At 40.3% G+C, this 12,659-nt stretch overlaps 1 protein-coding gene across 4 annotated transcripts in view; it reads right to left on the bottom strand.

Moving 5' to 3' along the window:
- Window positions 1–12,659, bottom strand: part of Dtn (transmembrane protein 132C dtn) — a 259,469-nt gene that overhangs the window by 111,321 nt on the left and 135,489 nt on the right. The gene's annotated exons all lie outside the window — the stretch shown is intronic.

Raw genomic sequence — 12,659 nt, 5'->3', positions numbered from 1 at the left:
CGAATAAATAAAAAAATGTAGTCGGCGCGAAGAAGCGGTTATGAAATTTTATTTCTCGTATAAATTCGAACAGAGTAGTTTAAGGGGACAGATATTCTACGACAGTGTGGTTCTACACTGAACTATTGTCCGATTTTAAACGAAAAATCGAAGTATTTATTGTTCTACGTCTAAAAAATTATCGTGTCGACGCAAACGATCTAACACGGGTTAAATATTTCTTGGAATTTTACAAAAATGGATGGACAATGCTGTGATTTCCTTGTTCGAAACAAAAACGATGCAATCCCAGCCAGTGTCGCTGTATCTTCGTGGAGAACGTAATCCATAAATTGGTAGTATTTTCCCGATGAAAACGAGCCCAAACACGACCTACTTCCGTCCATATTTAATTATACATACTTTTTTCGAATCGCTATTTTTGAAAAACTGCCAAATAACGCCTAACAAAAAATACTCGGAACTGGGTCGTGTTTGGGCTCATTTTTATCGTGGAGAAGTCGTCGAATCGATGCTAATATTCTCGTCACAAAAAAAAATGTTAATTATCGTTGACTCGTTCCACGCTCGCTCTCGTTGCATCCTCGTTATTTTCTTCCTTGGACAGTGCACGCGAACCTAGGTCCGAAATAAAGAAGGTCGACGCCTATAAAAACCCACGTGGCTCTCTTCCCCCGGCTTATACGCGTATAAACGAGTGGAACCGATACGATCATTCCATGAAGGAGGGGGGGGGGGGGCATTCTCCACCGGGGTATCGGGTTTACATCGTACGCTTCTAGCCGTAGGGGACATTTAATTATCCGTTTCTTTCTGGAAGACCGAAATTAATTCTCGGAGGATACGCGCGTGTTTTCCTTAACACCGTAATAAATCCGTTGGTCTCGTGTCACGGGAAGGGCGGGAACGTTTCCATTACACTCCGTGTAATTTACAGAATTTATATCCACGTTAAATTAACATAGAAACGAACACGGGCGAGGCACGTCGTCGTCGTCGCGCGCGCGCGCGCGCACGCTTGCGACGATCAAACTTTTCAACCGAGTCTACTATCCGGGGTCCACGTTGACCGGCTTATTACAAGGGGGAGACCCCCTAACTTGCTCGAGAGACGCGTCTCGATAAAAATTTCTCGGTTAGAAGTTCGAGTGAAAAGTCGTGTAGAAATATCAACGATTCTCTCTTTCTTTCTCTTTCTCTCTCTTTCTTTCTTTCTCTGTACGACGCATTATTTTCCGGGCACAATATCGCCGCTCTCTACCCCCCCCCCCCATCCTAGCCAGTTTCCGATAAATCGAAGAATTCGGTACACGCTTGGATCGCAGGTCGCGGGATCGTTTTCGATAAGGTACAGTTTGGAAATTCTCTATTCGTGAATTCTCGCATCCACCCCTCTTGAAACAAAGTTCGCGTACTTATGCGCGTTCGAAAGTCCGCGCACAGGTGAACAAGGAGAAGTTGTAAATCGGCGCGGGCAGCCGGGGCGACCGGGCTCGATTCGGACATAAATTTCCGGGGGAAATCCTTCGCTAAGCGCCAGCTGCCTGCGCGCTTCCCCCACTCCCTTCCGGAGAACAGTGGAGCAGGAGGAGGGGAACACGCGGAAAGGTGAGGCCAATTCAGCCTTCCCCCACCACAGCCCACTCTACCACCGGTCGCTTATCTTTCGCGCGACTCGTTCGACGCGATCCTCGTGTCTAGCTGTACCTTTCTCTCTCTCTCTCTCTCTCTCTCTGCCCACCGCGCCCTCTCTGGACTCTTCTCGCGAACTAAAGGTACGTCTTCACGTGGCAGTGCAACTGTGAACCAATCGTACGGTTTCTCGACTATTATCGCGCCGGTTGCGTATTATATTAGGCTGTTCGGAAAGTCATTTCGTTTTCCAAAATGGAGGATGTATAATTGAACGAAGTGTTTGTACACTCTAAAAAAATCGTGTTTCATTTTCACCAACAAGAAAACGAAATTACTTTCCGAACAATCCAATATTTATTATACTTGTAATAAATTCATTTTAAAATTTGTTCGTATCGTTCTCGAAATCGTTTCTTACAATTTTTCGGATTAGTATCATTGGTAGAAATTGTAACGGTCCTGATGAAAACGAAAACTGTCGCTTTTTCGTGAAATTGGATTCGATGTCGTATTATTGGTCATTACACTGTCATGGCGGCTAAAATCGTGAGTTTTAAAGTACGTTTTCACGTGGTTGTACTTGCGACAGTTATGCAGGATATTTTTGTAATTGTGTGTTATATGACATTCGTCACTCTTAGTACGTATTGTAATAATTGAATTTTAGTGTATTATTCTTGAAATATTAAAGTTTGATATCGGAAAATCATGTTCACGTTACTGTCACGACAGTGATAAGAGTCACGACAGTTCTGACGTGAAAACTCTCGCGACAATGAATTCACTGTCGTACAATGTGATGACGGCCAAAGTTGTAACTTTTAAGGTACTCTTTCAGGTGTCGATAACTCTCGAGACAGTTACGCAGTCTATTTCCCATCTCTGTGCAATTGTCTGTTATACGACAATTTAAAATACCTTATAATAAATTTATCATTTGTTCGTTTTGTAAAATACTAAATATTCTTCTTGAAATACTTAGGTTAAGTACTAAAAGTACTAAAGTTCGGTATCAGAAAATTCAAATTTTCAAATCGATAATCGTGACTCGAAGACTGTCACACGTTTCCACACATTGGATTCGTTGACGTAACATCGACCACATTATCTTTCAGTGTCGTGACACTCGTAATAGCCAAAATTGCAACTTTTAAGGTACGTTTTCACGTGATAGTAACTTTCGTGACAGTTACCCAATTTTTTCTCGATCTCGACGAAATTGAATTAAATTTAGCACCAGTTCTTTAAATACCATATCTAATTCAATATCAGAAAATAGAAATTTTCAAATCACTGCCACGACAGCGATAAAAGTCACAAGCAACACTAACCACGACAATCCTGATCTAAAGACTGTCACACGTTTCCACACAATGGCTTCACTGACGCAACATCGACCGCCACATTGTCTTACAGTGTCGTAACGACAAAAATTGCGACTTTCACCGTCACGTGAAAACCTACTTTACAAGCCCAAATAGAATTTCGTTCGACTTCGAGCCGAGATCGTCCGCGTCGATGTCGTAAAACCGCGACAAGCCCTTTGATTTCGTTCCGCGAGTCCCCTCTGTGTTTACCCATCGAATACGACGCGAACGATCTCGTCCTCCGTTTTTATCGACGACGAGGTGTTGTTGTTTCACTGTTTACGAATTTATTCAACGTTCGTTTACAATATGTTCCACGGGGCCCGTGAATCGTCGATGCTCGTTCGAACGTGGATCCTCCGCGTCGAAGTAGTCGATACCGTTCCTCTTCACTTGTAAGGTGGCACGTCGAACCACTGGTACCTTTTCGGTTGGCTCTCGTCCAGCTGGTACTCCAAACATCGTCTAGGAAAGCTGTCGGGGATCGTTAGGAGGTCCTCTTTAAACCGGTCTCGAGCTTTCGAAATAGTCGAACCCAACCCCATGCGATCGATAAATACACTAGTCTTGTCCCGTAAGTTCAGTTACAAGCGTATCGTGGGCTATCGCGAAACGATCGAGAAACGTTCACGAACGATTTGAATTTACGGTTGTGGGTCAAGACCTGGGGAAAAATGAGAATACACTCGACCAATTCGCGACACGGTTAATTTGTTGAGCTAGATCCTCTCTTAGGGTCTTTTCCGACTCGTTGCCTCCACGCAATAGTTTCATATTGGATGACGTTTGACTCACTGTTGCGTCAAGTATGAAACTACTTCTGATTAGGGATGACGTATTTTTGCGCGTGAAATTGGAGATCAGAAGCATTTCGTACAATTATGTACGGCTGAGCAAAGTATTATTATTAACGTCTTTACGTTAGGTAATTTACTATTGTTCGATTGTAAATGTAGGACGAATTTTACGCGTTGGATTCTTCCAAAACGTGCTAAATACCGCGTAAAAGTGGTGTATTCCAATAATTATTGTACAGTGTCTCCGTGAAAATTTCCACGAAAAGTATACAAGTCATATTCCACTGCTTGCAATTTGTTAAGTCACAATTACAATTTATTAATTTATCGTTCGTAAATGGATTCTGTCAAGTTGTCCACAATTTCATCAAATGTTTCTACACTCTAGAAGAATCTTGTTACATTTTCACAAAAAAAGAAAAAGACTTTCCGAACAATCCAATAATTCGACGTGTCGGAAAGTCAGCAATGATTTTGCAGAAGATTTGTGCCATCGACGCGGCTTCGTTTCCGCGTTTGAAAAAGACTCTCAAACCAGGACCAAAGTGTACCAACAAAGACCCTCGGTAAGGTACAGTAAAACTGACGAGAACTAGCCTCTTTCGTGGATTTTTCAACGAGACTTTGTCCCCAGCTCGCGGAGCAAAAACAACTCGAGAGTGATTACGGAACAGAAGTTAATTTCGTCCGAAGACCGACACTCACTCTCGTTGGACCAGATTCGAATACCCTCGATCGTAAACCACGGTCAGTGGCTGAGAACGTGGCCTGTAGAGGACTCGTAAAAATTTCTAGCCTTTCGAGACGAAAGTTTCAGCTTCCGAAATAACCTCCAAGACCCTACCAGTCCCGATAACCGTGTGGCCGTGTGTCGTTCGCCAGTTGGCCCTTTTTAACCCTTGTGCCGATAACCGTATACCCGGCCACCGTTTGCCCACTTTCGTGCAAAAGTTCGCCACGTTCTTGTCGAAATATCGTAAAACTTCACCGATGGATCTCCATTCTTCGCCCAATCTCGCGCTACTTTACGTATCCGGAATAAAAACGCGGAAGGTTTTCAACGCGAACGAATATTACACGATTCGATAATCATTTAATTGTGAAGTGTACAGTGGAAGCTGTAATTAATATTTAACGTTAATTTTTCATATTTAAGGATGTCTGTGAAAGCTTCGAACTGTAGTGTAAAAAGTAGAAATGTTCGATAATTTGTCGATGTATTTTTTATTTTATAGTAGTACCAACGAGAGTAATGTTATTTAAGAGTTTACGAGTTCGATGATGAAAGATTGCAAATAGAAAGGAATTTTTTAAATAACCGTGAAGACGTCCCTCGCGAAGTGTCGTTTCTGAGAAAGATGAACGTTTTGTATAATAGTTCTAATTTTTTTTTCGTCGGTGGTCGTGTAAATAAATGACAATGTTTACGATTTCTTCGCAGAGATGGAAATCAATTTTGCATCGACTATTGGAAATGATCTATATTTATCGAAAGTTTGAATTATAAAATTTGAATTTTCTATTTTTTTCATCGATACACTTTATCACTTTTCAAAGTGAAATAAAGAACATTAACTATCAAGTTAATTTTCCATAATCGTTGTACCAAATATAACATTTGTAGTTTTCTACTCTGTTCGTCGATGCAACGATACACAGGGTGTTCTGAAACACAGTTGCATAATTTCAGTGCAACTGAAATGAGAAAGAAAGGTCGTAGATTTGGGTCTTTCTCGACCCACTGCACCCTGATAGTGTATTGTTCCTTCACGATAGACTATGACGATAAATTTCTCCTCTATTTCCACAGTCCTCTCATTATACAGAGGGTCTCGATACATGGAAGCACAAGAGGCAAATTCAGCACACTAGTATAAGAGAAAGAAAATTCGTATAAACGTATGCTCGATGCAACCTTCTTTCCCCAGTTATAGACGTTTTTGTCTTCCGATAACTCCTACGATAAACCGAGCTCCTCCACGAGCTCTTTCTACGTCGAGGTACTTCGACTGCGTATTCAAGGGAGTTGCCAGCGAGTACGAACAATACCTGGTACTTTTGAACGGACGAGGAGGTCTAGGATAAGACGTTTAGGAGTCTGCATTCGAGTCGAAAGTGCCCACTTCGAACAATTTCTGGAAAGATGGTTGAGCAACCGATATGATAAAAGCAGCTGTAACTTGGAAACAGACTCGTATCGAGCATACATTTATAGAAACCATTTTTCTCCATTTTAGTTGTGTTTTATTATCAGTAATTCGTATCCGAAGTTGTGTCCAGGTGTTTCGAAATGCTCTGTATACGAAGAGAGAAGTATCGGGTTGTTCGAGAAACCATTTTGTTTTCCAAAGTGGAGAATGTATAATTTAATAAAATGTTTATACAGTCTAAAAAAATCGTGTATCATTTTTATTAAAAAAAAAAAGAGAATGACTCTCCGGACAACCTAATATGTGAATCTAGTAAATTGTGTTTAGTAATTTTTGTATATTGCAAAATTAAATTTAATTGTGAGGTTACTAAATTTTATGAAGGTTACTAATGACCTTAATAAAAAATGGAAACTGTGGTTACTAATGCAGATTCCTAAATAAACCTTTCGAGGTTGAAACAACCTTTAAAAAATTACTAAAATTGTTAAAATTATGAAGGTTAAAAATTATGAAATGATCCAAAAAAATGTTTTTTCCCAATTAATATTTTTCTTGTACCCGTATCTTATAACGACTGGAAAATATATTGGGTTGTTCGTAAAGTCATTTCGTTTTCCAAAGTGGAGAATGTATAATTTAATAAAATGTTTACACACTCTAAAAAAATCGTGTCTCATTTTCACCAAAAAAAAAAACGAAAAGATTTTCCAAACAACCCAATATTTTGCATTGACCTGGGAACAACCTTGAACACCAAAAATGCAACGAAACCGTTTCATTCGAGTGTTTGCAACACTACGTATTACCAACACAATGATTGCACAGCTCGTTACTCACAGACGGCTACTCAGACACTGAATAGAAGATTTCCAAATCGTTGGATCGGACGTAATGGGTCTACAATTTGGCCAGGACGTTCACCGGATCTGACCCCGTTAGACTTGTTCCTTCGAAGGAAACTGAAGGAAGAAGTTTACCAACAGCAACCCATCGCTCCAAAGATCACGTTAAATCGCATAATTAGAGCTTGCGCTGCTATCCTACCAGAAAGGAACGAAAGCTCGTGGCAATCCGTGATCCAGGTACCATCTTAACGTTACCTTGCAATCATCCTTCGACGTTAACCTACGTCACATTTTGTACGTACAAAATCGTCCAAAGAATTCACGACTTAAATACTTAATGTATTCTCACAGAAAAGAATATCGATTAAAAAAAAGAAAACTTCTCCCTACCACTCTTTCGAAATGAAATCAAATCAGTATTCCCATAAGAATTTCTCCGCGCCTTCTCCAATCGAGACACACACTGTACAATAATATCAAACGCTCCTCGATCGCTTCGATACATGACGTCGATTCATAATATCGTCCCTGGACGGCCACTATTACCGCCAATATTCGATATCGCGCGTTATTGTTGCCCCGTTCCCCACCCTCTAACTCTAACTGTACAGCGCCGAAGGTGGATGCACCGTAACAGAACTTACGACAAGACTACGTAACGTTCGGAGCCGGCGATAGCCAGCGGGAGCGACGCTCGAAACTTACGTGGTCGCCCGTTTGCAACCAACGATCGGATAATCCTCGCGGAAGCATTTCGTGTCCAGAACGTTGAAGTAGAAGTATCCGACGCTTGCGCCGGCGCCGTCCTCCGATCGACGAAGACAATCGATGAACCTCTCGTCGCAGGAACACAGCAACCTGTTAAACAGATTCCCGATTCGTTTCCGACATCGATCACGCGTCGCTTTCCCCTGTCTGTCACGGTAGTCGCGTGTTACGTGTCTCTCGTTCCCCCACGCAACGTTCACGGAAACGCACGAGAAAACGTTCGTAGCTCCCCCCACCACGGTAGCTATTCCCCCACCGCGGTAGCTATTCCCCCACCACGGTAGCTATTCCCCCACCACACCGGACCGAGCAGCACGCTTCACCGACGATTAATTCGCCGCGCACGAATCTGACGGGCGACGGTCGCTGATCTTGACTCGCTCGCTCGTTCGATATTCACCGTGCGTGATTCATGCCGGGCGAGCAGACTGCCCGACACGCCTACAACTCGCGCGCAACGTAACGCCTAATCGCCGCACAATTTCTCACCGAACGCTCGGACACTACGCTCGGGAAAAATTCCGCGTGGGCGTGCACGCGAACTCGGTATTACCGCGATCGTTAACGCTGGCGTGGAACGGCCGTAAAGTGTCCCGGTAATTCGCGGTAGGTAGGTAGGTAGGTAGGTAGGTAGGTACGTACCTTGTCGTGGCGGATCTCGCGCTCCATTCGTGTTCGTACTTTCGCGCCCACCGGACACGAGTCGGAGCGCGGCTCTCTCGCGGACGAGTCGTTCGACACACGCGTCGAATCAACGTTAGTCTTACCACGAATGGTCAAACGATCCTTTTAACCCTTGATCCTTAACCCTTAATTCTTTCACCCTGTTTTAACCCTTTGCACTCGAGGCTTCTTTGCTACCGGAAATCGACGCCTCGAGAAAATCCTTTAAGTCGTAAAATTAATCCGAAATTAAACATTTTTCTATACTTTACATACACGCGTTTACACTCCACAAGAACGTAATATTTCCATTCCAATTTGAATTCCAAACCACCAAGTTTTCCCGGATCGAAAATAATACACTGAATTAGGTGGCGACCGAGGATCTCCTCTCGAGTCCAAAGGGTTAAAATTTGATTTAAAATTGTACATTGAGCGTTGGTTCTTTCGTTCAACTTTAAAGAAATTCTTGTATTGTTAAGTATCGCACGTGGGACACGGCTGTGAGTCTCACGTGGACCCGTTGCTTATTACTCTCGCGTCGAATTAATATTAATCTTACCATGAATGGTCGAATGACCCTTTTAACATTTTATTTAGGATTCTTCGTTGATTGTTGGTTCTGAGTTAGGTCTGGCTCAAATTTTTTAACAATTTCATTTAAAATTCTACGTTGATCGTTGACTCCTGGTCAAACTTTGAAAATTCAATTTAAAATTCTAAAGTCTCTTTCGTTTATTCAATTTTATGTAAATTCTTATACTGTTCGGTATCACTTGGATTCCTTTCGGAAAAATATGATCGAATTAACGTTAATATTACCATGAACGGTCAAATGACATTTAATTTAGAATTTTTTTAACATTTAATTTAAGATTCTTTCTTGATTGTTAGTTCTGAGTTAGGTCTGGCTCAAATTTTTTAACAATTTCATTTAAAATTCTACGTTGATCGTTGACTCCTGGTCAAACTTTGAAAATTCGATTTAAAATTCTACATTGATCGTCGTCTCTTTCGTTTATTCAATTTTATGTAAATTCTTATACTGTTCGGTATCACCTGCATTCCTTTTGGAAAAATATGATCTTTATTTCATGACTGGTTAAAGGACCGGTCACGGAAAGAATACCTACACGTAAAGTGTGGCTACTGTTATTGTTAAAGTTTATTTCTGTTTCGAGCACGAAACGACACCATCGAAACACGAGTCGATAGTGTTTCGTCATTGTTACCGATTGTATATTTACATCGCAAGGGGACTATTTTAAAGTACAGTCTTTTGTGAAAATTGGGAGAAATTGATGAATATGTGTATAACAAGGGAAACGTCAGAAACAGCTAGAAAAAGTATCTTTATTTTATACGTGACGATTCACCTAACTACGATACAATAGGAACACTCGTTACTTCTCCCACTCCTCACACATAAAGTTCAGTTTATTTTTCTAATTACACTGATTAGAAGTGGCTCTCACCGATTCGAATGAAATTTGGCAGGCTCGTAGGTTTACAAGTACAACAATCATACCCGGAATTATAGTCGTAAATGATCGGTCAGTTCTGAGAAAAATAAGTGCAAAGTTTGGATCGGTGTATTCCTTCATAGTGATTGTAATGTAAAATTTGTTACTGTTGAAAAAATGTCGTACGAAGGTATGTATACTGAGAAGACTTTGAAATAAGTGATCGTGCTTGTGTCCCATTTTCGAGGTAATTTAAAAAAAAAAAATGACACTTGAAAATTAACTAGCTTACGTTAATTGAAGTTAACGACAAGTCAAAGGGTATCGGGTCGATCGTACGTTGTAATTATGTTCCTTACGATCATTTTGCAGTAACCGGTTGAATTTTAAAATCTGAACAAAATGGAGAAGTCTGTTCCACCCCTTCGCGGACCAATTTTCGTGAGAGACTTTAAAATCAACCCTTCGAAAATTAACTGGAATTAATGTCTGTACTTAAAATCTGTGAAAAATTGCTAATATGGCTCCACTACTTCTCCACTTCGCGGATCAATTTCCATGAAAGACTATACTTTAAAATTAACCGTACGAAAATTAACTGGAATTAATGTGCGTACTTAAAATCTGAGAAAGATTGCTAATACGGTTCTACTTCGCCCCTTTGTGGGCCAATTTTCATAAAAGGCTATACTTTGAAATTAACCCTACGAAAATTAACTCGAATTAACGTGTACATTTAAAATCTGAGAAAGATTGCTAATATGGTTCTGCTTCACCCCTTCGTGGACCAATTTTTATAAAAGGCTACACTTTAAAATTAACTGTACGAAAATTAACTCGAATTAACTACCCTGCTATCGCACGATCCGTTAAACGTTAAGTTTATTAATTTTCGCGCGATAAATTTTAAAGTATCTGCTCTCTGAAAAAAAAATTTGTGCGCAAATAACACAAATAGAACTACGTTTACAATTTTGAACCGTGCTTTGAAATCTTTCTAAACTAAATATAGATATTTCGTCGAAACAATTGCGTACGAAATTGTTGCAGAAATTTATTTTTAAACCGAGGTAATTTTTATTCAGTTCTTTGCTTTTGCTGTAAGTATTCCTCGTTCGAGTTTCCATCCAGTTTCCGGTTCGACGGTTGTAATATGAAATTCTGTACTGGATCCGGTGTTATTCGACTCACGTTGCTAGACATTATGCTATATGTATGTACACCGATGATACACATTCCCATAAAGTATTCGACGTGTCGACTTCACGATATTCGAGCTCGAATCTTTTCAAAATTGACGAATAATCGGTAGAGTTTCTCGTACACGTTTTCGCCGGTTCGAATACGATGAGAATCTAATTATTTAAATCTCCTGATTGTAATAAATAATAAGAAATTCAACTTTTATAATTTGCGATCACTAGGGTTATATATGGCGTTGAAGCTTAAGAACCTACAAGTGCTACTCACTGAACTCACTTAATGTATTAAATTTCAGGATCAGGAGAAACCCAAAAGTAAACATCTTTGCAAAAATTAGGGATTAGAGATTAGGGTCACTCATCATTCAAAGACGATGAGAGGTCTACTTATTCAAACCTTCTGATAGTATTTGATGTTAGAAAGTTCAACTCTTATAATTCAAGATCACTAGCCTGGAATACCTATGAAAGCTACTCACCGAACTCACACTCAATGTATTCAGCTTCAGGATCAAAAATTACTCAAAAGTAAACATCCTTGCAACTACTGGAGACTGGAATCATTGAAATATGATGAAAGATGTAGTTATTCAAACCCTTTGGTAGTAGTTCATAGCAATCTTCAGATTAATGACGTTAGATATGGTGTTATAGCCTAAGTAGCTGTGAGCACTACTCACCCAACTCATATTCAATAGTAGAGCTACACAAGACTATGACCACCTAGGCTAGTACTGGGTCTACACATTTTAACCTATATTTTCTGAATGGGACATCAATGACGTCATATATGGTGTTAAAACTTAAGTAGCTATAAACACTACTCACCCAACTCATATTCAATAGTAGAGCTACACAAGACTATGACCATCTAGACTAGTACTGGGTCTACACATTTTAACCTGTATTTTCTGAATGGGACATCAATGACGTTAGATGTAGTGTTAAAACTTAAGTAGCTATGAACACTACTCACCCAACTCATATTCAATAGTAGGACCAGACAAGGGTACGACCACCTAAGCTAGTACTGGGTCTACACATTTTAACCTATATTTTCTGAATGGGACATTTGTGGTAGCCGTGGCCACCCTTATTGGACTACTGTACTCGTAAGCTTCCCAACAGAATACCATAGCCTCCAGCGGTAGTGGGCCTAAATGCTCCACCGCAACCGAAATTATCACCGCAACACAGATTTCTAATTACTGTCTCCCCGAGGTACACCGCGTCCCCCTTAACCTTAAAGTTAAGGTCTCCGCGTAAAAAATTTACCAAACGTGCGCACTCGAGTTCGTAATTTTGTGATACAAAAGAGTAAGTAACTAGTGGAACATTTACGTGCACAAAGTATCTGTGCAATAAAAAATTTCTCAAATTTCTCAATATCCTTCCAATTTTAACATTTCTCGACCACTTTGAAACCTTCGAGGTGTCTCTTCCAATTATGCACAATAAAAAAAACAAAATGGACAAGGTAAACGTTACTCACTTCGAGTTAGATCTACTCAAACGACAAACAATCGATACTTTGGTCTAATTAAATCAATCTAGAAACTCTAGAAAAAAAAAACATTTTTCCCTCCTGTCGATCATCCCTCCCCGAAGTTTAACTCTTCTTAGAATCATTTAATTTAAAAAAAAAAAAGAAACTATTTCAATTTTTGTCGCGAAAACTACTTGCAACCATTTACACGGGTCACTGAATAATCCAAGCTGTCACAATACATGCAACTGCGTGCTTCCCTGTTTCCTTGCTCCCGTCT

This window comes from Ptiloglossa arizonensis, chromosome 12 (assembly GCF_051014685.1).
Source record: "Ptiloglossa arizonensis isolate GNS036 chromosome 12, iyPtiAriz1_principal, whole genome shotgun sequence".
Taxonomy (NCBI): Eukaryota; Metazoa; Arthropoda; class Insecta; order Hymenoptera; family Colletidae; genus Ptiloglossa; species Ptiloglossa arizonensis.
Note: the sequence above shows the minus strand (reverse complement) of the source record. Positions and strands in the feature narration are given on the sequence as shown.